The 20,914-nt window shown below is 39.4% G+C and overlaps 1 long non-coding RNA gene across 1 annotated transcript in view; it reads left to right on the top strand.

The window, feature by feature from the left end:
• The window catches only part of LOC122056441, a 28,442-nt gene extending 9,758 nt beyond the window's left edge, over positions 1 to 18,684 (top strand). The window contains exon 4 of the long non-coding RNA XR_006133166.1: positions 18,588 to 18,684. This is a non-coding gene — a long non-coding RNA (uncharacterized LOC122056441). The remainder of the gene's footprint in view (positions 1 to 18,587) is intronic.
• The last annotated feature ends 2,230 nt before the right edge of the window (positions 18,685 to 20,914 follow it).

The raw sequence follows: 20,914 nt of genomic DNA, 5'->3' as shown, positions 1-20,914 counted from the left end.
CTTCTCCAAGCGCTTCCTTGGTTGTCGTGTGTTGTTGTCCTTCCTTCCTTTTCACCCGTCTTCTAGAAGACTAACTCCTTCTAATTTTGTACATTACAAAATCTAAAGAAACTCGAGTTACATTCGAGTGTAATCTAATTACAACAAGAATAAAAGGGATGAAGGCACGACGCGCAGGCCGTATTATGAATTACAACATTACACACCAACTTTCGGTCAAGAGTCAAGATTTGGCCGAGTCACAAAATCTAGCCAAGACTCATAGTCTGGCCGAGATTCACTCTCTTGGCCGAAACCTTATGTGGCAGAAACTTATAAGAGTTTGCAAATCACAGTAAATTCTATCATGCAATTTCTATATCATATATAAAAATTCTAAAACTTAGCATAGCCCTTTCACAAGTGGCTCTGATATCACTGTTGGGATCTAGCGCGCAAGAAGACGCGAAAACATAGTGGAAAAATACTAGATCCACTTATCCAGCGGATCCATGCGAAAGGGAAGAAACAATTTCTATAAACTAATCTATGCTAAGCTACATGATAGGATTATACCTTTGTTGTGTGCCCTTCGCAATCCCGACAGCAACCTTTTCTTTGGATCCAGATCTCAGCGCGTTCAAGTGTCCGCGCCTCTATGGTATCCACACGAACATATCCTTCGTTCGTCCCACGAACAAAGCCTTTGGAGAAGAACCATCTTCTTGTGCTAGCAAGAAGTATGGTTCGACCATGGAAGAAGGAGGAAGAAGGAGGAGGAAGATCAAGAGACATCCATCTCATCTAATGAAAAATCTCACCAAAAATCTATTTATATTCATCCAATGAATATGAAGGGTTTTTTTGTCTCTTTGTATTGTTAGAGTGTATACTAAAAGCCTAGCTTTTGGTATAAACATTTATCTAGAAATAAGAATCACATTGGTCAAATGTCTGCATTTATGATAAATGTAGTTGTTCAATTAATTTATATTGTAGATAACATGGTGTGTGGTGTCACACACAGAGGATCATGTTATCAGTACCTTATAAATTATAAACAGTAACTCACGACCATAATGGAAAGGAACAAACCATTGGAAGGTCGTAGTGTAATTAGGTATTAGTTTATCTTAACTATATAATTACACTAGTACACTTAGAGTGTATTGAGTAGGACCATTAGAGGTCGTTTCTTTTATACTGACTTTATAAAGAAACAAAGACCTCAGTTATTATGGAAGTGTGTGCTCTTAATCCTAATATAATAACAAGCACATATATTTGATATTTATTTCTTTAATTTATCAATGGGTGAGATTTAGTTCGATAAATCAATAAGCTCGATAAGTTGGGAAATGATATCACTTATAGTGTGTATTGTTGATTATAGAAGGAAACTGTGTCCTAGTGATCTAGGTTGAGAATGTCCTCAAGAGGAGCTCATAAGGATTGTCATGTTAAACCCTGCAGGTGTGATAAGGTTGAGTGGTACTACTCTTGGACTAAGATATTAATTAAATGAGTTGTCAGTAACTCCCTTAATTAGTGGGCATTCGACATTTTAAACACAGGGAGGCTAACACACTCATAATAAGAAGGAGCCCAAAAATGTAATTTGGGATTGGTGCGGTAGTTCAATAACAATTCTTTAGTGGTATGAATTATTATTGATGAAGTTATGTTGTGTGTTCGGGGCGAACACGGGAAGCTTAATTTCATCGGGAGACCAAAACCAATTCCTCCTCTCGGTCCCTATCGTAGCCTCTTGTATATAGAGATTTACACCCACCACATACCCACCTTATTACCCATCCTAATGGGGCCGGCCAAGCTAGCTTGGAACCCAAGCTAGCTAAGTGGCCGGCCAATAGCTTGGAGCCCAAGTTTAGGTGGCCGGCCACATCATATTAAAAAGGATTTTTTATTAAAATTATTTCTTATGTGGATATCATAGTTTTAAAAGAGAGTTTAAAAATTAAATCTTTCCTTTTAAAGCTTTCTACAAAAGATTAAGAAAAGATTTGAAATCTTTCCTTATTTGTAGATTGAAAGGAGATTTTATTTTTAAGGAAAACTTTCCTTTTTGACCATGATAATAATTTAAAAGAGAAGTTGTTTCTACAAAAGATTAAGAAAAGATTTGATATCTTTCCTTATTTGTAGATTGAAAAGAGATTTTAATTTTTAGAGATAACTTTCCTTTTGGAAATTATCCACATGTTTAGAAGAAGAATTTTAATTTATAAAATTTCCTTTTTATTAACCAATCATGAAGGGATAAAAATTATTGGAGAAATTTTTATAAATTTCTAGAAACAAATTAGGAAGTTTTAATTCTGGTGTGAATTAAATTTTCCTTGTTTTGGGGAATTAGAAGTGGCCGGCCATTATTATTAAAAGAAGAAAATTGTTTTTTAATTAAAATAATTTTTCTTTTTTATGACAAAAGAATTAAGGGATTTTTTATTAAAATTTCCTTATTTGTCAAGACCAAGGATTATAAAAGAGGGGGTAGAGGTGCCTTCACGGGTGATCAACTCTATTATTCTTCTCCTCTCTTTTCCTCCTTGGTGGCCGGCCCTAGCTTCTTCCTCTTCTCTTCTTCTTATGGCCGGCGGCAACCTCTCTTGGAGCTCTTGATGGTGGCCGGTTCTAGCTAGGAGAAGAAGGAGAGAAAGGTGGTTTTGTTTCTTGCATCCCTTGGAGCTTGGTGGTGGTGGCCGGACCTCTACTTCTCTTGGAGAATTGTGGTGGCCGAAACTTGCAAGGAAGAAGAAGGTGCTTGGTGGTTCTCATCTCGGAAGATCGTTGCCCACACAACGTCCGAGGTTAGAAGAGGAATACGGTAGAAGATCAAGAGGTCTTTTTAGAAGGTATAACTAGTAATTTTTCCTTTCCGCATCATGCTAGTTATTTATGGAAATAATACCAAATACAAGAGGCTTACGATTCTAGTATTTCGAATATGTTTTTCGAAGTTGTGTTCTTTTATTTTTCTTTTCCTTGTGATTTGATTGTTCTTTTTGGTTGACCTAAAGTTATTTTAGGAAATTAAATATTAGCTTTCCATAAAAGGTTTTGTCTAGTCGGTGGTGGTTGTTCCCATATCCAAGAAGGCCATGTGCCTCGCCACGTCAGTACTGGGAACCAATTATGGAAATTAATATTTAATGGAATTAATAACTTAGGTGATTTGGATCAAACGTGTTAAGTTCCGCAGGAGATCCAAGTCTAAACTTTAAAGAACAAATATATTAAGTTTTGGATCAAACGTGTTAAGTTCCAGAGGCGATCCAAAATTTAATTTAAAATGACACATGGTAGCTAGGAAAAGGTTCAGACCTTTGTACAAAATTTTTGTACAGTGGAACCTCTAGGTTTTCCGAGTAGCAACCAACATGTATTCCTCTTAATGGGTTGAATTTATTATATTGGATTAACCATTAATCCAATAACCCAATAAGTCTAACCTATTGAGTCTAACCTATTAATCCAATGTGTCTAATTCGGATTGAACTCAATCCAATGAGTGGGTTCATTTGAGTCTAACTCAATTAGTAACCAAAAGACCTAATCATCTCATGATTGGCTCTTAGGGCTAATTACTAACATATGCCTCTAAATCTCCAAGGCATTCGGGTTATACGTCGCACTTATGTCCCAGACTCTCATGCTACCTGGCCGAGTTATAAGCGAGCATGCTCTCGCGCCTATGCTAAGATCTTACGTCGTCCGACCAAGTTATAAGTGTTAGTGAGAGCCCTAGAGAAAATCATGTGATGATTGTTGTATGGACTCAATGTATCATATTCCTATATATTTATAAAGGAATTTCTTTATGGTTACTATACTTACTTGTATTGGTACCAAATAACTAAGTATAATAACGTCCTTGAGTAGAAGATTCTTATCTATATCAATCAATTAGTTGAATTGATAATGAGATGATATAGAGAACACTATTCTTAATCATTCATAGTCAAGTATTAACATTCAGGGACAATGTTAATACGATGAGACTAGCATGTAGGTCAACTCGATGACTTGGTCTCACAAGTCATGGATATAGAGATATCAAGTTGACACATGGGTATGCATTGGAGAATATATACTAAATGACCCGCCATGAGAAAGTATCATGGATCGTTATATGAGTGTCATATACTTTCTCATGTGACTATTAGTATGACTATCAGTCCTTGGACCTGAAGTCACCATGGTTCCCTACATAAGGAGTTGCATACTTTGGCTTCGTCAAACGTCACCCGTAAATGGGTGGACTATAAAGATGACTACTGGGTATGTAACAAATTATGCGGAGGGATGTGAGTGATGTAGATGAGATCTATCCCTCCTATATGACGGGAGTGACATCATGATTCTTGATAGAGTGAGACCACTAAGTGCATGACCATGCCCAAATGAATCAATATGAGATATTGAGCTCATTTGATTAGAGTGAGTCTACTTGGAGTTCAAGACATAAATTGATTAGAGGATGACACGGTCTATGCCTCAATTGATCAATTTAGATGTCAACGATAGAAGGACATTGTCACATATTGTGAGAGTCACAATTAGTAGTCACAAAGGTGATGTTGGATCTCAACATTCTTGTAACTTGGGTAGTAATGATGTGTTGTTAGATACCGCTCATTTCTTATGTTTCTAAATGGGTTTAGGAGTATTGCCAACGTTACAAAAACCTATAGGGTCACACACAAAGGGCAATTAAATGGAGATTAGGTTCATATGATGAACCAAATTGGATTAAGAGTAATCCAAATTAGACTAATTGAGTTGGACTCAATTTGATTCATGTGTTGAATAAGTCTAATTTTGACTATGATTCATTGAGTCAATTTAATTCAATGAATAGAGATTCATTAAATTAAATTGCCTTGAATCAAATGTTAGATTTGATCAACCATGGGAGATAAAAAGGTCAAGTTTTACTTGACTTGAGAGGGAAGATGAAGGGTCAAGTTTGGCTTGACCAAATGTCACCTCATTGTGACTTGGCATGGGGTCGGCCAATGATGATGTTCCACATCATCAAGACTACATCATTATGTGCCACCTCATGAGGAAGACCAAGAGTCATGACTCTTGGTGTTCATAGAGGTATTAAACCTCTATTAAGTGGTCGACCACTTTAGTTGTGTGAATGAATTGCATGGTGTGCTCATTTACTTTTTCTTCTTCCTCGCAAGTTTTTCTCTCCCTCTCATCCTCCATTGCCGAGACTTCTCAAGGCTGCTAGCACACTCTAAGTTGTTCTCTCCACCTTTTTGTCCTTGTGGATACGTGTAGAGGAGTGTTCACTTGACACTCTACGAGATCCGGCAACCTTTGGACGAGCGGGATAAGCGAAGGGCATCGCTACAAGGGTAACGCTCTTTTCATGTAAATCTAAGGTAGATCTAGTGTAGACAAACATGTACAAGATTATTTTATATATTTTTGCACGGATCTGTGGCTAGCTTCTGGGGTTCCGCAACGCAAAAAGTGATTTTTGCGGCTCGAAATGCTAACAATAAGCAAGAATGTCCTTGTACATATCCCAGACTCTCGCTCCATCTGGCCGGGTTATAAGAGAGCATGTTGTTGGAAGTAATCTTGCCATAAGATGGTCTAGTTTGACCATGGATTTTGATATTTGAGCAAAGGATTTAAGTTAGGTTCACCCTTATATTTGATATGTGTATTTGAGTTGTGCAAGTTTGTAGGATATACATATGACTTAGCTTGATGGTTTTGGGTCTAGTGAAGGATGGAGTATCCAAGAAACTATGGACAAGGCATCAAGGACAAAGTCCAAAGGAAGTGCACTTTGAGATATACGCGAAGGATGACATTGAGATAAGCCACGGGTTTGAATGCATCCGAGGGATGAGAGATAAAGAAAGGAGTCTTGAAGGCAAGAAGTCAAGACTATGAGTAAGAGTCAAGTGAGTTATGAGGGGTCCGACTGTGAGAGAAATTGTAATGTCCTAAACCAATTGCTTTAATTAAAAATATTTATTTAATTAGTTCATATTTAATTAGAATGAAGTTTAATTTAAGTGGCTAGCCTTAATTATGGTTGATTAAATAAATTATAATATATCCGAACTTAAATAAATTGTATGACTTAAATATGTAAATAATTAAAATTTAACATAATTAGATTATTTTAAGAAAAATAAATATTTTTAGCGGATAATATATCAGAAAATAAGTTTATATGAATTTATGAAGTTTATAAAATTTTTTATAGATTTTAAAGGACCCTTTTTAGGTTTTAAGTGATATAAATGGGTGAGAAAAAAACCTGTTTAGAAATACTCATTTTAATGAAGAGTTGATTGTTATATAAGCCTAAAGTTGATTTATCTAAACCTAAATTTCGTTCTCTCTCCCCCGGCATCACTTTGCACGTGGCGCAGCCGCAGAGTCCGACCATCGCAGTCGTTTCACGCCGGCGCTGCCTCATCCTCCTAAGCCCCTCTCTCAATTACCCCTCTCAGGCGATCCACCTCTGCCGACACCTGAGCTCCCTTTCCGGTCATGCCCTAGCTCTCAATGTCGTCACCCTTTTTACCGACACCACCACCCAATCACTCTAGCGCCGCCAACTGCCGATGCCACCGCTTGGCCTCGTGAGACACCATCGAAGAAGCCGACGCCACTCCCTTCACGTGCGTCGACAATGTTGCTGCCTGATCATGCTGGTGCTACCTGATCGTGCCCGCACTACTAGGTCCAGGCATCGGCGGTGTGAGAGCCATCGTCTCCCTCTGCTCAGAGCCGGCACTATCCATTTTGACCTAGAACCACTGATTGCCCCTTCCTAGACCCCTCTACCTCCGTCGACAGGGATTAGTTCCAGCATCATCTCATTGTGTGCTGGCATCTCTTGACCTAGCACCGTCACTAGCCTCTGTTTATTTGCTGTCATTGCCGAAGAAAAGGAAAGTTAGTGGATGATTAGTGTGCAGTTGATTGGTTCAAGCCAACACAACTCCGACTATTACAGTTCATCGACGATCCATCTCTTCTGGTTGTGGGTCACCTCCAGCCGAAATCCACCACAGCTCGACTTAGCCAACATAGCCAATTGTTGCTGCTTTACCTTCGCTCCTGCCACCACCATTCCAAACTATAAGGAGAGAAGGAGAAAAGAGACCAAGTAGCAAGGAGTCGAAGGCATGTTCTTCACTTTCTTGATGCTTTATTTCTTCCTATAATATGTAGAACTATGGGTTAAGTATAGATAACATTCTAAGTGGTCTATTCCGTAATGTAAAGGACACACAAATAGGATTGAACAAAATAAGTATTCATGTAGAATAGATTTAGCTTTCTATGTATTATGTGTATGTTCTTCCCTCATTCGACTTGTAGAGCTATTGTTTGGTGTGTAGAAGACAGATTAAGGATAGGACCAAATTCAATGTCAAATAAATTTGAAGAACAGTTAGGAAACCATGGTATCCCATGAAGTAGGATCCTTGTTGTGTCTTCTATGCATTAGGTATGATCTTTATCCCTTTGGGCCTATATTCATCTTATAACTGGTAGAACTAAGGCTTCAGGTTTAGGCAATCAGTCCAGGCATTTAACTACATTTTATTTCTAGGAAGTCTGTTAAAAGAATTAGTTTTGATATGACACATGCAGTATGGTATATGATATTGATGTCCCTCTTTCATGTTGCTCCTCTAACTTGACAATGCTTAACTTAGTTTCTTTGGATGTAAATCTAGTACTACATGACTAGGAAATCATTTAAGGTATCTAACTAGATTTTATTTCTATTGAAATTCTATTAAAAGAGGTAGATTCTATATAACACATGTAGTAGGGTATTTCCTCATTGACTACCATAATTCATGTTCTTGTTATGTCTTATTAGGATGCCTTAATATGATTTGGGTTTAGGCAGATGTTTATGTTTCCTCTTACATCTTATTATGATAATATTTATAGATTATGTGTTAGCTTTGTAACGCCCTAACCTTCTATCCTTACCTATCCGGTCAGACGTTACTCTTTCATTGCTTGATTTCATACTTACATTATATACTGCTCAGTTCAAAAAACTACTCTGAACTTGTTTCGACTGATAGGATATGAATTGGAGTCAAGCAGAGTTGGAAGAGAGTCTAGGCCTTCTAGCGGGTCTGGGACATCTGGCCCTGACCGACCGTGTAGCCTTGTCGAGGCCAGAATTTGGCACGGTCGTGGGTGCCACACAGCCGTGTAAGGCATTCCCTGCTAGTGCAAGGCACAGCCATGTGAGGGTTACACGGTCGTGTCACCTTGGCAGTGCATGACCGTGTGAGGGTCACATGGTCGTGCCACTTTGGTCGGGAGGAAGAGGTGCACGGCTGTGTGAATCCACACGGTCGTGTCACTTTGGCCGAGAGGAAGAGGTGCACGGCTGTGTGAATCCACACGGTCGTGTCACTTTGGCCAAGAGGAAGACGTGCACGGCCGTGTGAATCCACACGGCTGTGTCACTTTGGCCGAGAGGAAGAGGTGCATGGCCGTTTGAATCTACACGGTCGTGTCACGAGCCGTGTGGGGGTCACACCCTGCTCTACAAAAAGGGGTTGTTCTCCCCTTTGTACTCATCCTTGGCTTAGAATTCTCTCCCATTGCTTGAGGAGAGGTCCTCCTCTTTGGGGAGACCTTAGATCTTCCCTCCTTTCCCCTCTTGTTATTGTCAAACTAATAAATTCATCCTAAGCAACTATTGGTAGTATTTCATGTAAGCATAGAGAAGAAAATACTTTAGCATCAAGATCTATCACATTCCATATAATAGCAAGTTCCCAGATCTCCTTCCACTGTTCCGTCACACACACACAAAACACCGCTCCTACTACCTCCTCCTACTCGAGCTTTCCTTTACCTTTATCTGTAGTATAAGGAAATGCAAATCTATAAGTGAATGCTTAGAAAGTACCATCTACTCACAAAACAAGCATTAAAACAAGAATATGCTGTTCAAAACTGCTTGGGAAAACACAAAACTCGCACTTGACAGTAATTCACACTAAAACGCATAATTCAAAAATATATACAGGGCAAGCATTTTTAAATAGATTTATCATGCAAAACATCAACTTAAAACTATGTTAGCAAAGTAAACATGTAATGGAAACATAAGTCTTGTCATACTATAGAGTTCATCCATGCTACACTTCATAACTCAAGTTCTCAAATTTAAGAAGACTTCCACTAAGACAAACAACGAAGTTTGAAAACTTTATATTACATAACTAGTGAAAATAATAATAAACTTGCTTGGGCCCGGCATTGTACCACTTTGCGCGCATCCTTAATAAGATCCAAGGTAGCTGATCCCGAACCTATCAAGGTACTACTAGGCGATCTAGGGGCCTAGGGGCGATCTAGGAGCCCACCCATGGACCTTGTGTCTAGTACATGTCACCTTAAAGTAAAATACTTTCTTTTAAATATTTCTTTCTTATACTTGCACTTACTTGTCATTTAAACAAGCACTTTATGTGCGCTTAATCCCCCATACTTATAGGAAAGCACTTTAGGGTACTTGAATATGCTTCTTAGCTCCAAAACTAAATGGGAAGCAATTTAAGATACTCTAAACATGCTCTTAATCCCAAAACTTTAGAGAGTATCTTACAATCATAACATGTATCTTCTCTAACATGCATAAAACATATCACAACATGTATCTTCTTTAACATGCATAAAAATATATCACAACATGCATCATCGAAGAAACTCATACTGCAGGTGAGTAGTACTTACATCCTTTCATTAGATCTTACTATTATACGGTGTAGGAGAGACAATCCTCTCTTGTAAGCCTTAATCTCCAACTCACCCTACACGCGCGTACTAATCCTTGTGAAAACTCTCCTCCTAGATTCTTCTCTTGAAGAACTTAGAAACATGGAACCCAAGGGTTCTTGGCCGAAAACTAACAAGAGAGAAGAGGAATTTCGGCTAGGGAGGAGAAGAGGAAATGACAAATTAGGTTTTTGGTCTCTTCCTTTCCCTTTTATACTAAGTGGAAGTTGAAGCATCTCTTCCCACATAACCTACATATAATGAATAGTTTCCTATTTCCAATGTAATGCTTTACCATCACCTAATGGCTACTTAAACCACTCTTAAATTAAGGGTCTAGGGTTCAAATCTCAGCCCGGGTCATATATATATCTATATTTATTTCTTTTTTTTTGCTATTTCTTTTTTCTCTTTTTGGAAGAGAGGAAATTTACGGGTGTTACAATCCCCCATACCTTATAAAAAGTTCATCCTCGATCTTAGAACAATTGTAGATATTTCTGTCTCATATCATCCTCGCGTTCCCATGTTGCCTCTTCATTACTGTTGACTTTGCCACAGCACTTTCACTAACGGTATCTCTTTGTTTCTTAGCTTTTTAACTTCTCGATCTATTATCTGTATAGGTCGACTTTCATAACTGAGATCCTCTTGAACTTGTACCGACTATGACTCAATCACTTGATTTATATCAAGAACATGCTTCTTCAGCATTGAGACATGGAATACATTATGGATGACTGACATTTTTTGAGGTAGTTCCAGCTCATAAGCTACCTTTCCAACCCTTCTAGTGATCAGGTATGGCCCCACATAATGTGGACTCAACTTTCCTTTCTTTCCAAACCTCATCACTCCTTTCATAGGAGCTACTTTGAGGAACACTGAGTCCCCAACCTCAAATTCCAGCGGTCTACGGCGTACATCCGTATAGCTCTTCTGCCGGCTCTGAGCAGTTTCTATTCTCTAGAGAATGTTCTAAATGGCTTTGGTGGTGTCCTCGATAAGATCTGTCTAGAGTTCTATTTCTTTCTTTTCACCACCTTCATACCAATAGATAGGAGATCTACATCTCCTCCCATAAAGAGCCTCGTAGGGTGTCATTTCGATAGTAGCTTGATAGCTATTATTGTATGCGAATTTCGCTAAGCATAGGTATCGACACTAGCTCCCTTTAAAATCTAAGGCACAAGCCCGTAGCATAACCTCCAGAACTTGATTTACTCGTTCTGTTTGCCCATCGGTTTAAGGATGAAATGTTGTGCTAAACCGTAGTTTAGTGCCAAGAGCTCTTTGAACACACTCCCAGAAGTGTGAAGTAAAGCGACCATCTCTATCAGAAATTATGGTTTTGGGAACTCCATGCAATCTGATAACCTCTTTAACATACATTTGCGCTAGCTGTTCAATAGAGTTGGATATTTTGATAGCTAGAAAATGAGCAGACTTGGTCAATCTGTCAACTATTACCCAGATAGCATCGTATCCATTCGTGGTTCTGGGTCGTCCATAAATATATCCTCCCACTTCCACTCTGGGATCTGGATAGGCTGCAGAACTCTTCCCGGTCTCTGATGTTCTGCTTTAACCCGTTAACATGTCAGACAGGTACTGACATATCTTGCAATGTCTCTTTTCATTCCAGACCACCAGAAGCGTTCCTTTACATCTTGGTGGAACCAGGATGCATAGTGTAGGGTGTTCCATGAGCTTCATCTAAAATTTTCTGTCGCAGATCTTCTTGATTAGGGATATAGAGACGATCACCATAATATAGTATCCCACGGTTTGATACTCGGAACTCTCCATTTTCTCCTTCCTTTATTCCCTACTTGATTTTCTGAATATTAGGATCTTTATCCTGCCCTTTCTGTATATCTTCAAGTAAGTTGACACTAATGTCAAAGTGGAGAGCTGCCCAGTAATAATTTCAAGTCTAAAATTTACTATTTCTTTCTGTAGGGGATGAGACATAGCAGATAAGGACAATAAAGTTACGCAAGATTTCCTACTTAGTGCATCTGTCACTTTGTTCGCCTTTCTTGGATGGTAGAGGATTTCACAGTCATAGTCTTTGACCATTTCAAGTCATCTCCGCTGTCTCATGTTCAGGTCTTTCTGAGTGAAGAAATACCTAAGACTCTGGTGATCTGTGTAAATCTTGCACTGAGCTCCGTGTAAGTAATGCCTCCAAATTTTGAGAGCGAAGACTACCGCTGCTAACTCAAGGTCATGAGTAGGATAGTTCTTCTCATAATTCTTGAGTTGTCTTGAGGCATAGGCAATGACTTTGTAATTCTGCATTAGTACAGCCTCGAGTCCTAATTTAGAAGCATCACTGTAAATATCGAAGCTTTCACTATTCTCTAGAAAAGTCAGGATTGGAGCACTGGTCAGTCTCCTTTTCAATTCAGTGAAACTCTTCTCATAATCCTCTGTCCACTCAAATTTTCTGTTCTTTCTAGTAAGTACTGTCAATGGGGAGGCAATCCTTGAGAAGCTCTCTACAAATTTCCTGTAGTAGCCTACTAACCAAAGGAAACTCCTGATTTCACTATATTCTTGGGTCTATTTCAGTTACTCACAACTTATATTTTCGTCGGGTCCACCATAACCCCATCCTTGGAAATAATGTGGCCTAGGAAGGACACTTGATAGAGTCAGAACTAGCACTTGGAGAACTTTGCATATAACTGGCTCTGCTGAAGAATTTGTAATACTGCCCTTAGATGTTCAGCATGTTCTTCCTGAGTTCTGGAGTATATAAGGATATCGTCTATGAAGACGATTATAAACTTGTCCAAATATGCTTTGAATACTCTGTTCATCAAATCTATAAATGTAGCAGGAGCGTTCGTCACTCCAAAAGGCATAACTACAAACTCGTAGTGCTCATACCTCGTTCGGAATATCGTCTTCAGTACATCATCTGCTTTCACTTTCACTTGATGATATCCGGCTCCCTTTAATTGATCAAATAGATCATCAATTCTCGGCAGGGAATACCTATTCTTGATTGTTACTTTGTTCAGCACTCGATAGTCCACACACATTCGCATAGACCCGTCTTTCTTCTTTACGAACAACACTGGAGCTCCCCATGGTGAGTAACTAGGGCGAATAAAACCCTTGTTGAGTAGCTCCTGTAGTTGTCCCTGATGCTCTTTCAATTCTGTCGGAGTCATGCGGTAGGGTGCCTTTGAGATTGGATGGGTACCAGGGATGAGTTCAATCTCAAATTTAATTTTCCTATCTAGAGCTAAGCTTGGCAACTCACCCAGAAACACTTCTGGGTAGTCACATACGACTCTAAATTCCTCTAGGTTTTGGTCTCTTTCTTGATGGGTATTAACCACATGAGCTAGAAACCCAGCACATCCATCGGCTAACATTTTCTGAGCTTTTATGGCCGATAAGAATTTCTGTGTTCTCTTCTTTGATTCTCCGATGAACTCAAACTTAGATTCTGCCTTGGGTTGGAATAGGACTCTTCACTTATGATACTCGATGGAAGCACCATAATTACCCAGAAAGTTCATCCCAAAAATAACATCATAATCAGACATGTTCAGCATTATCAGATCACTGTATAGTTCTCTGTCTGAAATTTTGACTGACACAGCACGTAACCAATGCGTAGATGTTATTAACTCTCCCGAGGGTAGCGTCATCAAGAATTATCTACGTAGGACCTCCGGGGGTATACCTATTCTTTCAGCAAATGCTATGGAGACAAACGAATGGGTTGCCCTGGTATCAAATAGCACAGTTGCATATATACTAAAAATGTATATCTGACTTGTGACAATAGTGGAGGCGTTTGCTACCTCCTCTTTAGTAAGGGAGAAAACTCGAGCATTTGTAGAACTTGGTGGAGCCTCCAGTCTGTCTTGGCTAATATGAGGACCCTCCAACGCGGCATGCATCTGATGTAGTTCTGCCTGCTTGCCTCCATACTGAACAGGTTGTGCTGGAGGTAGATTGATCTTGGTCGGGCAATACTTGGCCATATGCCCCTCTTGGGCACACGTATAACAGCCACTAGTGCCCTTGCGACAGATTCCAGGATGCATCTTTCCACACGTGGGACACGTAGCATACTTAGGTTGGTTGCTTACGGATCCTCCCTTTTTATTACTCCACTGCTTTCTCTTGGAGCCCCCCTTCCAGGTTGAATCATGGCTCTGGGGTTTATGAGTGCCAGAACTCCCTTGACTTTTATTCTCAATCAGTACTAGCTTCTGCTGCTTGATACTGTTCAGGTAATGCTTCATGATCAGGGCACTACTAATCAATTCTTCAGCAGTCTGCGATCTATTAATTTTGCCAGCTACATTCAAAGCTATCTCTGGCCTCAGCATCTTGAGCATTAGCCTTACCTTTTCTCGCTCTGTGCTGACCAGCTTGGGGCATAGGCGAGCCAGCCTATTGAATTTCTTCACAGCTTCATCCACTAATAAACTTCCTTGTCGAAATTCCGTGAACTTGTCATAATGTTTGTTCGTGACTCGCATATGAAAGAACTCTTCGAAGAACTCAGTCTCGAAGTCAAACCAGGTCATTTGATTCACTATTCTTTTTGCCTTGACCCCTTCCCACCACATTCTTGCATCACCAGTGAGGCAGAAGGGAGCGCACTTTATCTTTTATACCTTCGGTCAGTCCAGTAGCTCCATTATGCTCTCCAGGGTTTTGAAGCATGCTTGAGCATCCCATGGTTCATTGGTGCCAGAGAAGTTCTCTGGTTTCAGTTTCTACCATTGGATAAGGTATGCTTCCTGCTTCACTACCCTTGCAGGGGCTACAAGTATAACTGCTGGAACCTCAACCGCAATTGGTGCCACCACATTGGCTTCCGGTGGGACTACAGGAGAAGTTCGCTGATTAGCAGTCAAGGTGGCTATAACCATCTGTTGTTCTACAAATTGTCTCTGCAGCTGAATTACTACTTCTAAAAGGTTGTGCGGTGGTGCAGACTCATTCGTCTCTGGTTGAGGTTCATTAACTCTCGGCTATCTAGCCAGGTACCAACCAGTGAGACATACGTCATCCCATCATCATTCCTACTTGCTGCCCTTAATACTTTCATGTATAAACATGCTTAGTTTTACAAACAGTTCTTGTTAATCATAATAGAAATAGAATGCATAAAAGTTGGGAGAAGGTACTTTCTTACTTGGAATCTGCAAGATCAATGCTTGATGTGTGTGGCGGAAGGGTGGAACTTGCTCGATATCAAACTGTAATGCCCCAACCTTCTACCCTTACCTATCCGGTCAGACGTTACTCTTTCATTGCTTGATTTTATATTTACATTATATACTGCTCGGTTTAGAGATCTACTCTGAACTTGTTTCGACTAATAGGATATGAATTGGAGACAATCGGAGTTGGAAGAGAGTCTAGGCCTTCTAGTGGGTCTGGGTCGTGTGGCCCTGACCGACCGTGTAGCCTTGTCGAGGTCAGAATTTGGCACGACCGTGAGTGCCACACGACCGTGTAAGACATTCCCGGCTGGTGCAAGGCATGACTGTGTGAGGGCTACACGGTCGTGTCACCTTGGCAGTGCACGACCGTGTAAGGGTCACATGGTCGTGCCACTTTGGCCAAGAGGAAGAGGTGCACGACCGTGTGAATCCACACAACCGTGTCACTTTGGCCGAGAGGAAGAGGTGCACGGCCGTGTGAATCCACACGGTCGTGTCACCTTGGCCGAGAGGAGGAGGTACGAGGCTGTGTGAATCCACAGGTCGTGTCACGGGTCGTGTGGGGGTCACACCCTGCTCGACAAAAAGGGATTGTTCTCCCCTTTGTACTCATCCTTGGCTTAGAATTCTCTCCCATTGCTTGAGGAGAGGTCCTCCTCTTTGGGGAGACCTTAGATCTTCCCTCCTTTCCCCTCTTGTTATTGTCAAACTAATAAATTCATCCTAAGCAACTATTGGTAGTATTTCATGTAAGCATAGAGAAGAAAATACTTTAGCATCAAGATCTATCACATTCCATATAATAGCAAGTTCCCAGATCTCCTTCCACTGTTCCGTCACACACACACAAAACACCGCTCCTACTACCTCCTCCTACTCGAGCTTTCCTTTACCTTTATATGTAGTATAAGGAAATACAAATCTATAAGTGAATGCTTATAAAGTACCATCTACTCACAAAACAAGCATTAAAACAAGAATATGTTGTTCAAAACTGCTTGGGAAAACACAAAACTCGCACTTGACAGTAATTCACACTAAACGCATAATTCAGAAATATATACAGGGCAAGCATTTTTAAATAGATTTATCATGTAAAACATCAACTTAAAACTATGTTAGCAAAGTAAACATGTAATGGAAACATAAGTCTTGCCATACTATGGAGTTCATCCATGCTACACTTCATAAATCAAGTTCTCAAATTTAAGAAGACTTCCACTAAAACAAACAACGAAGTTTGAAAACTTTATATTACATAACTAGTGAAAATAATAATAAACTTGCTTGGGCCCGACATTGTATCACTTTGCGCGCATCCTTAATAAGATCCAAGGTAGCTAATCCCGAACCTATCAAGGTACTACTAGGCGATCTAGGGGCCTAGGGGCGATCTAGGAGCCCACCCATGGACCTTGTGTCTAGTACATGCCACTTTAAAGTAAAATACTTTCTTTTAAGTATTTCTTTCTTATACTTGCACTTACTTATCATTTAAACAAGCACTTTATGTGCGCTTAATCCCCCATACTTATAGGAAAGCACTTTAGGGCACTTGAATATGCTTCTTAGCCCCAAAACTAAATGGGAAGCAATTTAAGATACTCTAAACATGCTCTTAATCCCAAAACTTTAGAGAATATCTTACAATCATAACATGTTTCTTCTTTAACATGCATAAAACATATCACAACATGTATCTTCTTTAACATGCATAAAAATATATCACAACATGCATCATCGAAGCAACTCATACTGTAGGTGAGTAGTACTTACATCTTTTCATTAGATCTTACTATTATACGGTGTAGGAAAGACAATCCTCTCTTGTAAGCCTTAATCTCCAACTCACCCTACACGCGCGTACTAATCCTTGTGAAAACTCTCCTCCTAGATTCTCCTCTTGAAGAACTTAGAAACTTGGAACCCAAGGGTTCTTGGCCGAAAACTAACAAGAGAGAAGAGGAATTTCGGCTAGGGAGGAGAAGAGGAAATGACAAATTAGGTTTTTGGTCACTTCCTTTCCCTTTTATACTAAGTGGAAGTTGAAGCATCTCTTCCCACATAACCTACATATAATGAATAGTTTCCTATTTCCAATGTGATTACTTTACCACCACATAATGGCTACTTAAACCACTCTTAAATCAAGGGTCTAAGATTTAAATCCCAGTCGGGTCATATATATATATATATATTTTTTTTTTCTTCTATTTTTTTTTTTTTGCTCTTTTTGGAAGAGAGGAAATTTACGGGTGTTACAAGCTTCGGATACAAATAGTCATTTCTTGATGCTCTAGTTGATTTCTATGTTTATGTTTATGCATGCTCACACTGTTTATGTACGGCATTATGTTTAAATCTATGCTTAAGCTTATGTATGAGTTTGCATACTTGTGCTTAAGTTTATGTTCATGTTCTTCTTATATCCGATTATGATACCTTAAGGTGATAATGATAATGATAAAGATTTAATAAGGATATTATGAGGGAAAATGCCCCAGAGGGACCCCGTTTACACAAGGCCCTAAAGGGAGCCCAATATTGGGTAGGTTGATTGTAATAAAGTGATAATGATAATGATAAAGATTGAATGAGGATACCGTGAGGGAAAAGGCCCCATAGAGATCCCGTTTATAGGGACAAGACCCCAGAGGGAGCCCAATATCGGGTAAGTTGACTGTGACAAAATGATTATGATAATTATTTATGAGAATACTGTGAGGGAGAAGGCCCTAGCGGGACCCCGTTTATGGGCCAATGTCTCAAAAGGAACCCAACACCAAATTTTCATAGGCTACGGCCCAGTGACAAATGAGTTGCTGGAGACCCCGTCAACTATAAGCCAAGACACAGTAACGAAAAAGTGGTTGTTGATGTCTCACCGCCTGGTACCATGGTTTTACAGCTGAGATTGATCAATCGACCATATGATGATCGCTAGTCACTATCAACGATCCAACCTTACCTTAAAAAGATTTTATGATATGCTACATTTAGGTATATGTTTAGGTTCATGATATATTTTGTTTATGTTCATGCTATGTTATAAATATGTTAGGTTCATGATATGTTACGTTTATGTTCATGTTATGCTATAAATATGTTAGGTTCATGATATGCTATGGTTATGCTCATGTTATGCCATGTTAGATTAGTTTGTCCTATATTTACACTAGTTCATGTTATACTATGTTTATGTCACGTCAGTTATGATCATGTGATGCTATGTTCATATCCATGTCAGTTATAACCCTATTAAGCTATTTTCTATGTTCATGTTAGTTATAACCATGTTATGCTATGTCTATGCCTATGCTAGTTCATGATATGTCATGTTCTTGTGTTGCTAGGTTTATGTTTATGTTCATGCTTGTTGAAACCATGTTATGGCCATCAATAAGCTTTGGTTTACGTTCAGACTATGCTAACTAGGTAGGTTGATAATATAAATAAGCTTAAAAATTTAGGCAATTCACGCACCCTTAGTACGCACATTATACGAAATAATTCTTGCACATGATGATTTTGAACATGCTGGATCATTAGACTTACAGTTCTACATTGTTGCAGGAGATAAGGTGCAGCTCACAGGAGGCCTTGACCATTGAGCAAACTCGGACAGTGGCACAACCCAAAGACCTTCCAGTTCATGTTTCTGCATTTGTTAGTAGTTCCTTTATTTAGTAAATACAACCTCGGAATTGATGACATATAATAATAACCATTAGTGACTTATTCTTCTAGATTTGTTCTATTTAGTAGTCTTTCAAGATGCCCGCTTATATTTAGTGGAAAAAAGACTAGGGACATTTCAGAAATGTACTTGGGTAGGGAAACCCTAGGTTTAAGGTTTTATTGGTCGACTAGTGTCTGGACCAATCAATTGAAGTAGGGCATAGAATGCTTCTATGTCTGAATGGCTGAGGCACTAGGTGCAAGGACTAGTCGACTAGTAAAGAACCATTGGCAGAATCGTAGATTCTGTGGAGCTTAGAGTGGCTGGCCTTGGTGATGAAATTAGACTTGGTTAAAGCCTAATTAGAGTCTCTAAGTTCCTATGTGATCCAAGTGTCTTGATCAATTTGTGGTGAGATTTCTCCATTGATAAAGGGCCTTGAGCTAGACAAAGGTTTTGGGGACTAATCTACCGACGGATAGGGATCGTCCACCTTACGGGCAGCCATGGAGTAGGAGCTTTATCTCTGAACCACGTAAATAAATGTGTTAGCGGTTTTCTTATTCTTACTTATCTTTAGCTTTTATATTTATATGTATTTGTATTTCCGCTGCACTAACAAATACGTAGGTAAGTGAACACTTAGGGTGATCATCTATTCAACCCTCTTTTTAGCTGGCCCAATGATCCTCAATAAGTTGTATCAGAGCGAGGGCGCTCTCCATCAAACTAACCACCGAGGAAGCTAAGGATGGACAAATTGATTGTTCCGTTGAAGTATGAAGGGGAAACTCTATGGGATATCACCTTTTGGATGGTGAAAATGAAGGCTTTTTTTAAGACAGATTAGGATACCATGATGGTTGTCGAGGAGCCATTTAAAGTTTCAAGAAATAACAAAGGAAAAAGACTCCAACCATATTATTGGACTAAGGAGCAAACCTCACGATCAAAGGCAAATGAAAAGATTATATCAATTGATCGATATGTTGCCTAATATATTGCAAGTCATGTAGGTGAATACGAGAATGGCCACAATTTGTGGAGCAAAGTGAAGAAGGTTCTTAGTGAAGAACCAATGCCTACACACGAAGAGGTGAAGTCTGAGGAAAGGGATGTAGTGGCTCAAGTGGAGATGGAGCATCCAAAAGTTGACTCATGTTCAACATTCGAGGATAAAAAGGATGAGGAAATGTCATCCACAAGTGTGAATGAGGAAATGTCATCAAAGCTTGAAGAAGAAGCCAAGAAGGATGAAGAACATGAGAAATGCCATCCACCAAAGTGAAGTCAAAGGACCACATTATTTGCTTCAGGTGTTATAAGAAGGGACACTACAAGAGTAGGTATCCAAATGGTATGAAGAAGGTAAATCCTAAATCCATTCAAGTTGTTTTAGATGCTAATGTGGTTTGTAGGAATGAAAAAGCTAAGAAGAGGAGAATGTGCATTGTGTGCTTCACGTGTGGCGAGAATGGTCACTACTACACAAAGTGCCCTAAGAAAAAAAAAATCAAGAAGCTAGTGCATTTGATGAAATGGGAGAAGAAGAGAAACTCAAGTCGAGGGAGAGCTTCAATGGTAAAGGAGGTATACCCTAATTTAAAATGTAATTTAAATTGTTATTTTCCCATGCATGCTAGGAGAAATGATTTTGTTAATCATAGTATATCCATGCATAATTTTGGCTTTAAGTATCATGATAGAAGTAGGGTAAATTTTAGAATTAACTCTAAGGTACCTATGCATGATAGACCTAAAAAAGTTATATTCTCATTACCTAAGGAGAAGAAGGTAATGGAAAACCTAGACATTAATCCCAAGAAGGGGAGGCACATGCCTAGAAAGATGGGTAGGTCTAAAAATGTTCAAGGTGGACAACAAGAGTCTAGAATTAGGAATCTAGAAAAAGGAGAATCAAACGTTGAAGGCAAAGCTTGATAATTTGAAGAAAATCCTAGAAAGATTCAATGTTGGATCTAAAGGGTTAGGTATGGTGTTGGGTAGACAAAGATCCAACAATGATAGATAGGGTTTAGGATACCAATCTAGTTCCTCCAAGACTAAGGGAGAGTTTTATGCTAGGGTTGCATATGACTATAGCAAGGAGTGGTCAAGAAATGGTAAGGGAAAGTCATTTAAGGATACGGAGATATTAACCAAGGACAAGGTGTCTAATAAGAAGGTTAAGTTTGTAGTCTAAGTGTCACCCAAGGTACAC

This window comes from Zingiber officinale, chromosome 3B, assembly GCF_018446385.1.
Source record: "Zingiber officinale cultivar Zhangliang chromosome 3B, Zo_v1.1, whole genome shotgun sequence".
In the NCBI taxonomy this organism is placed as follows: Eukaryota; Viridiplantae; Streptophyta; class Magnoliopsida; order Zingiberales; family Zingiberaceae; genus Zingiber; species Zingiber officinale.
The sequence above is the reverse complement of the archived record's forward strand: the minus strand, read 5'-3'. Positions and strand labels throughout refer to the sequence as shown.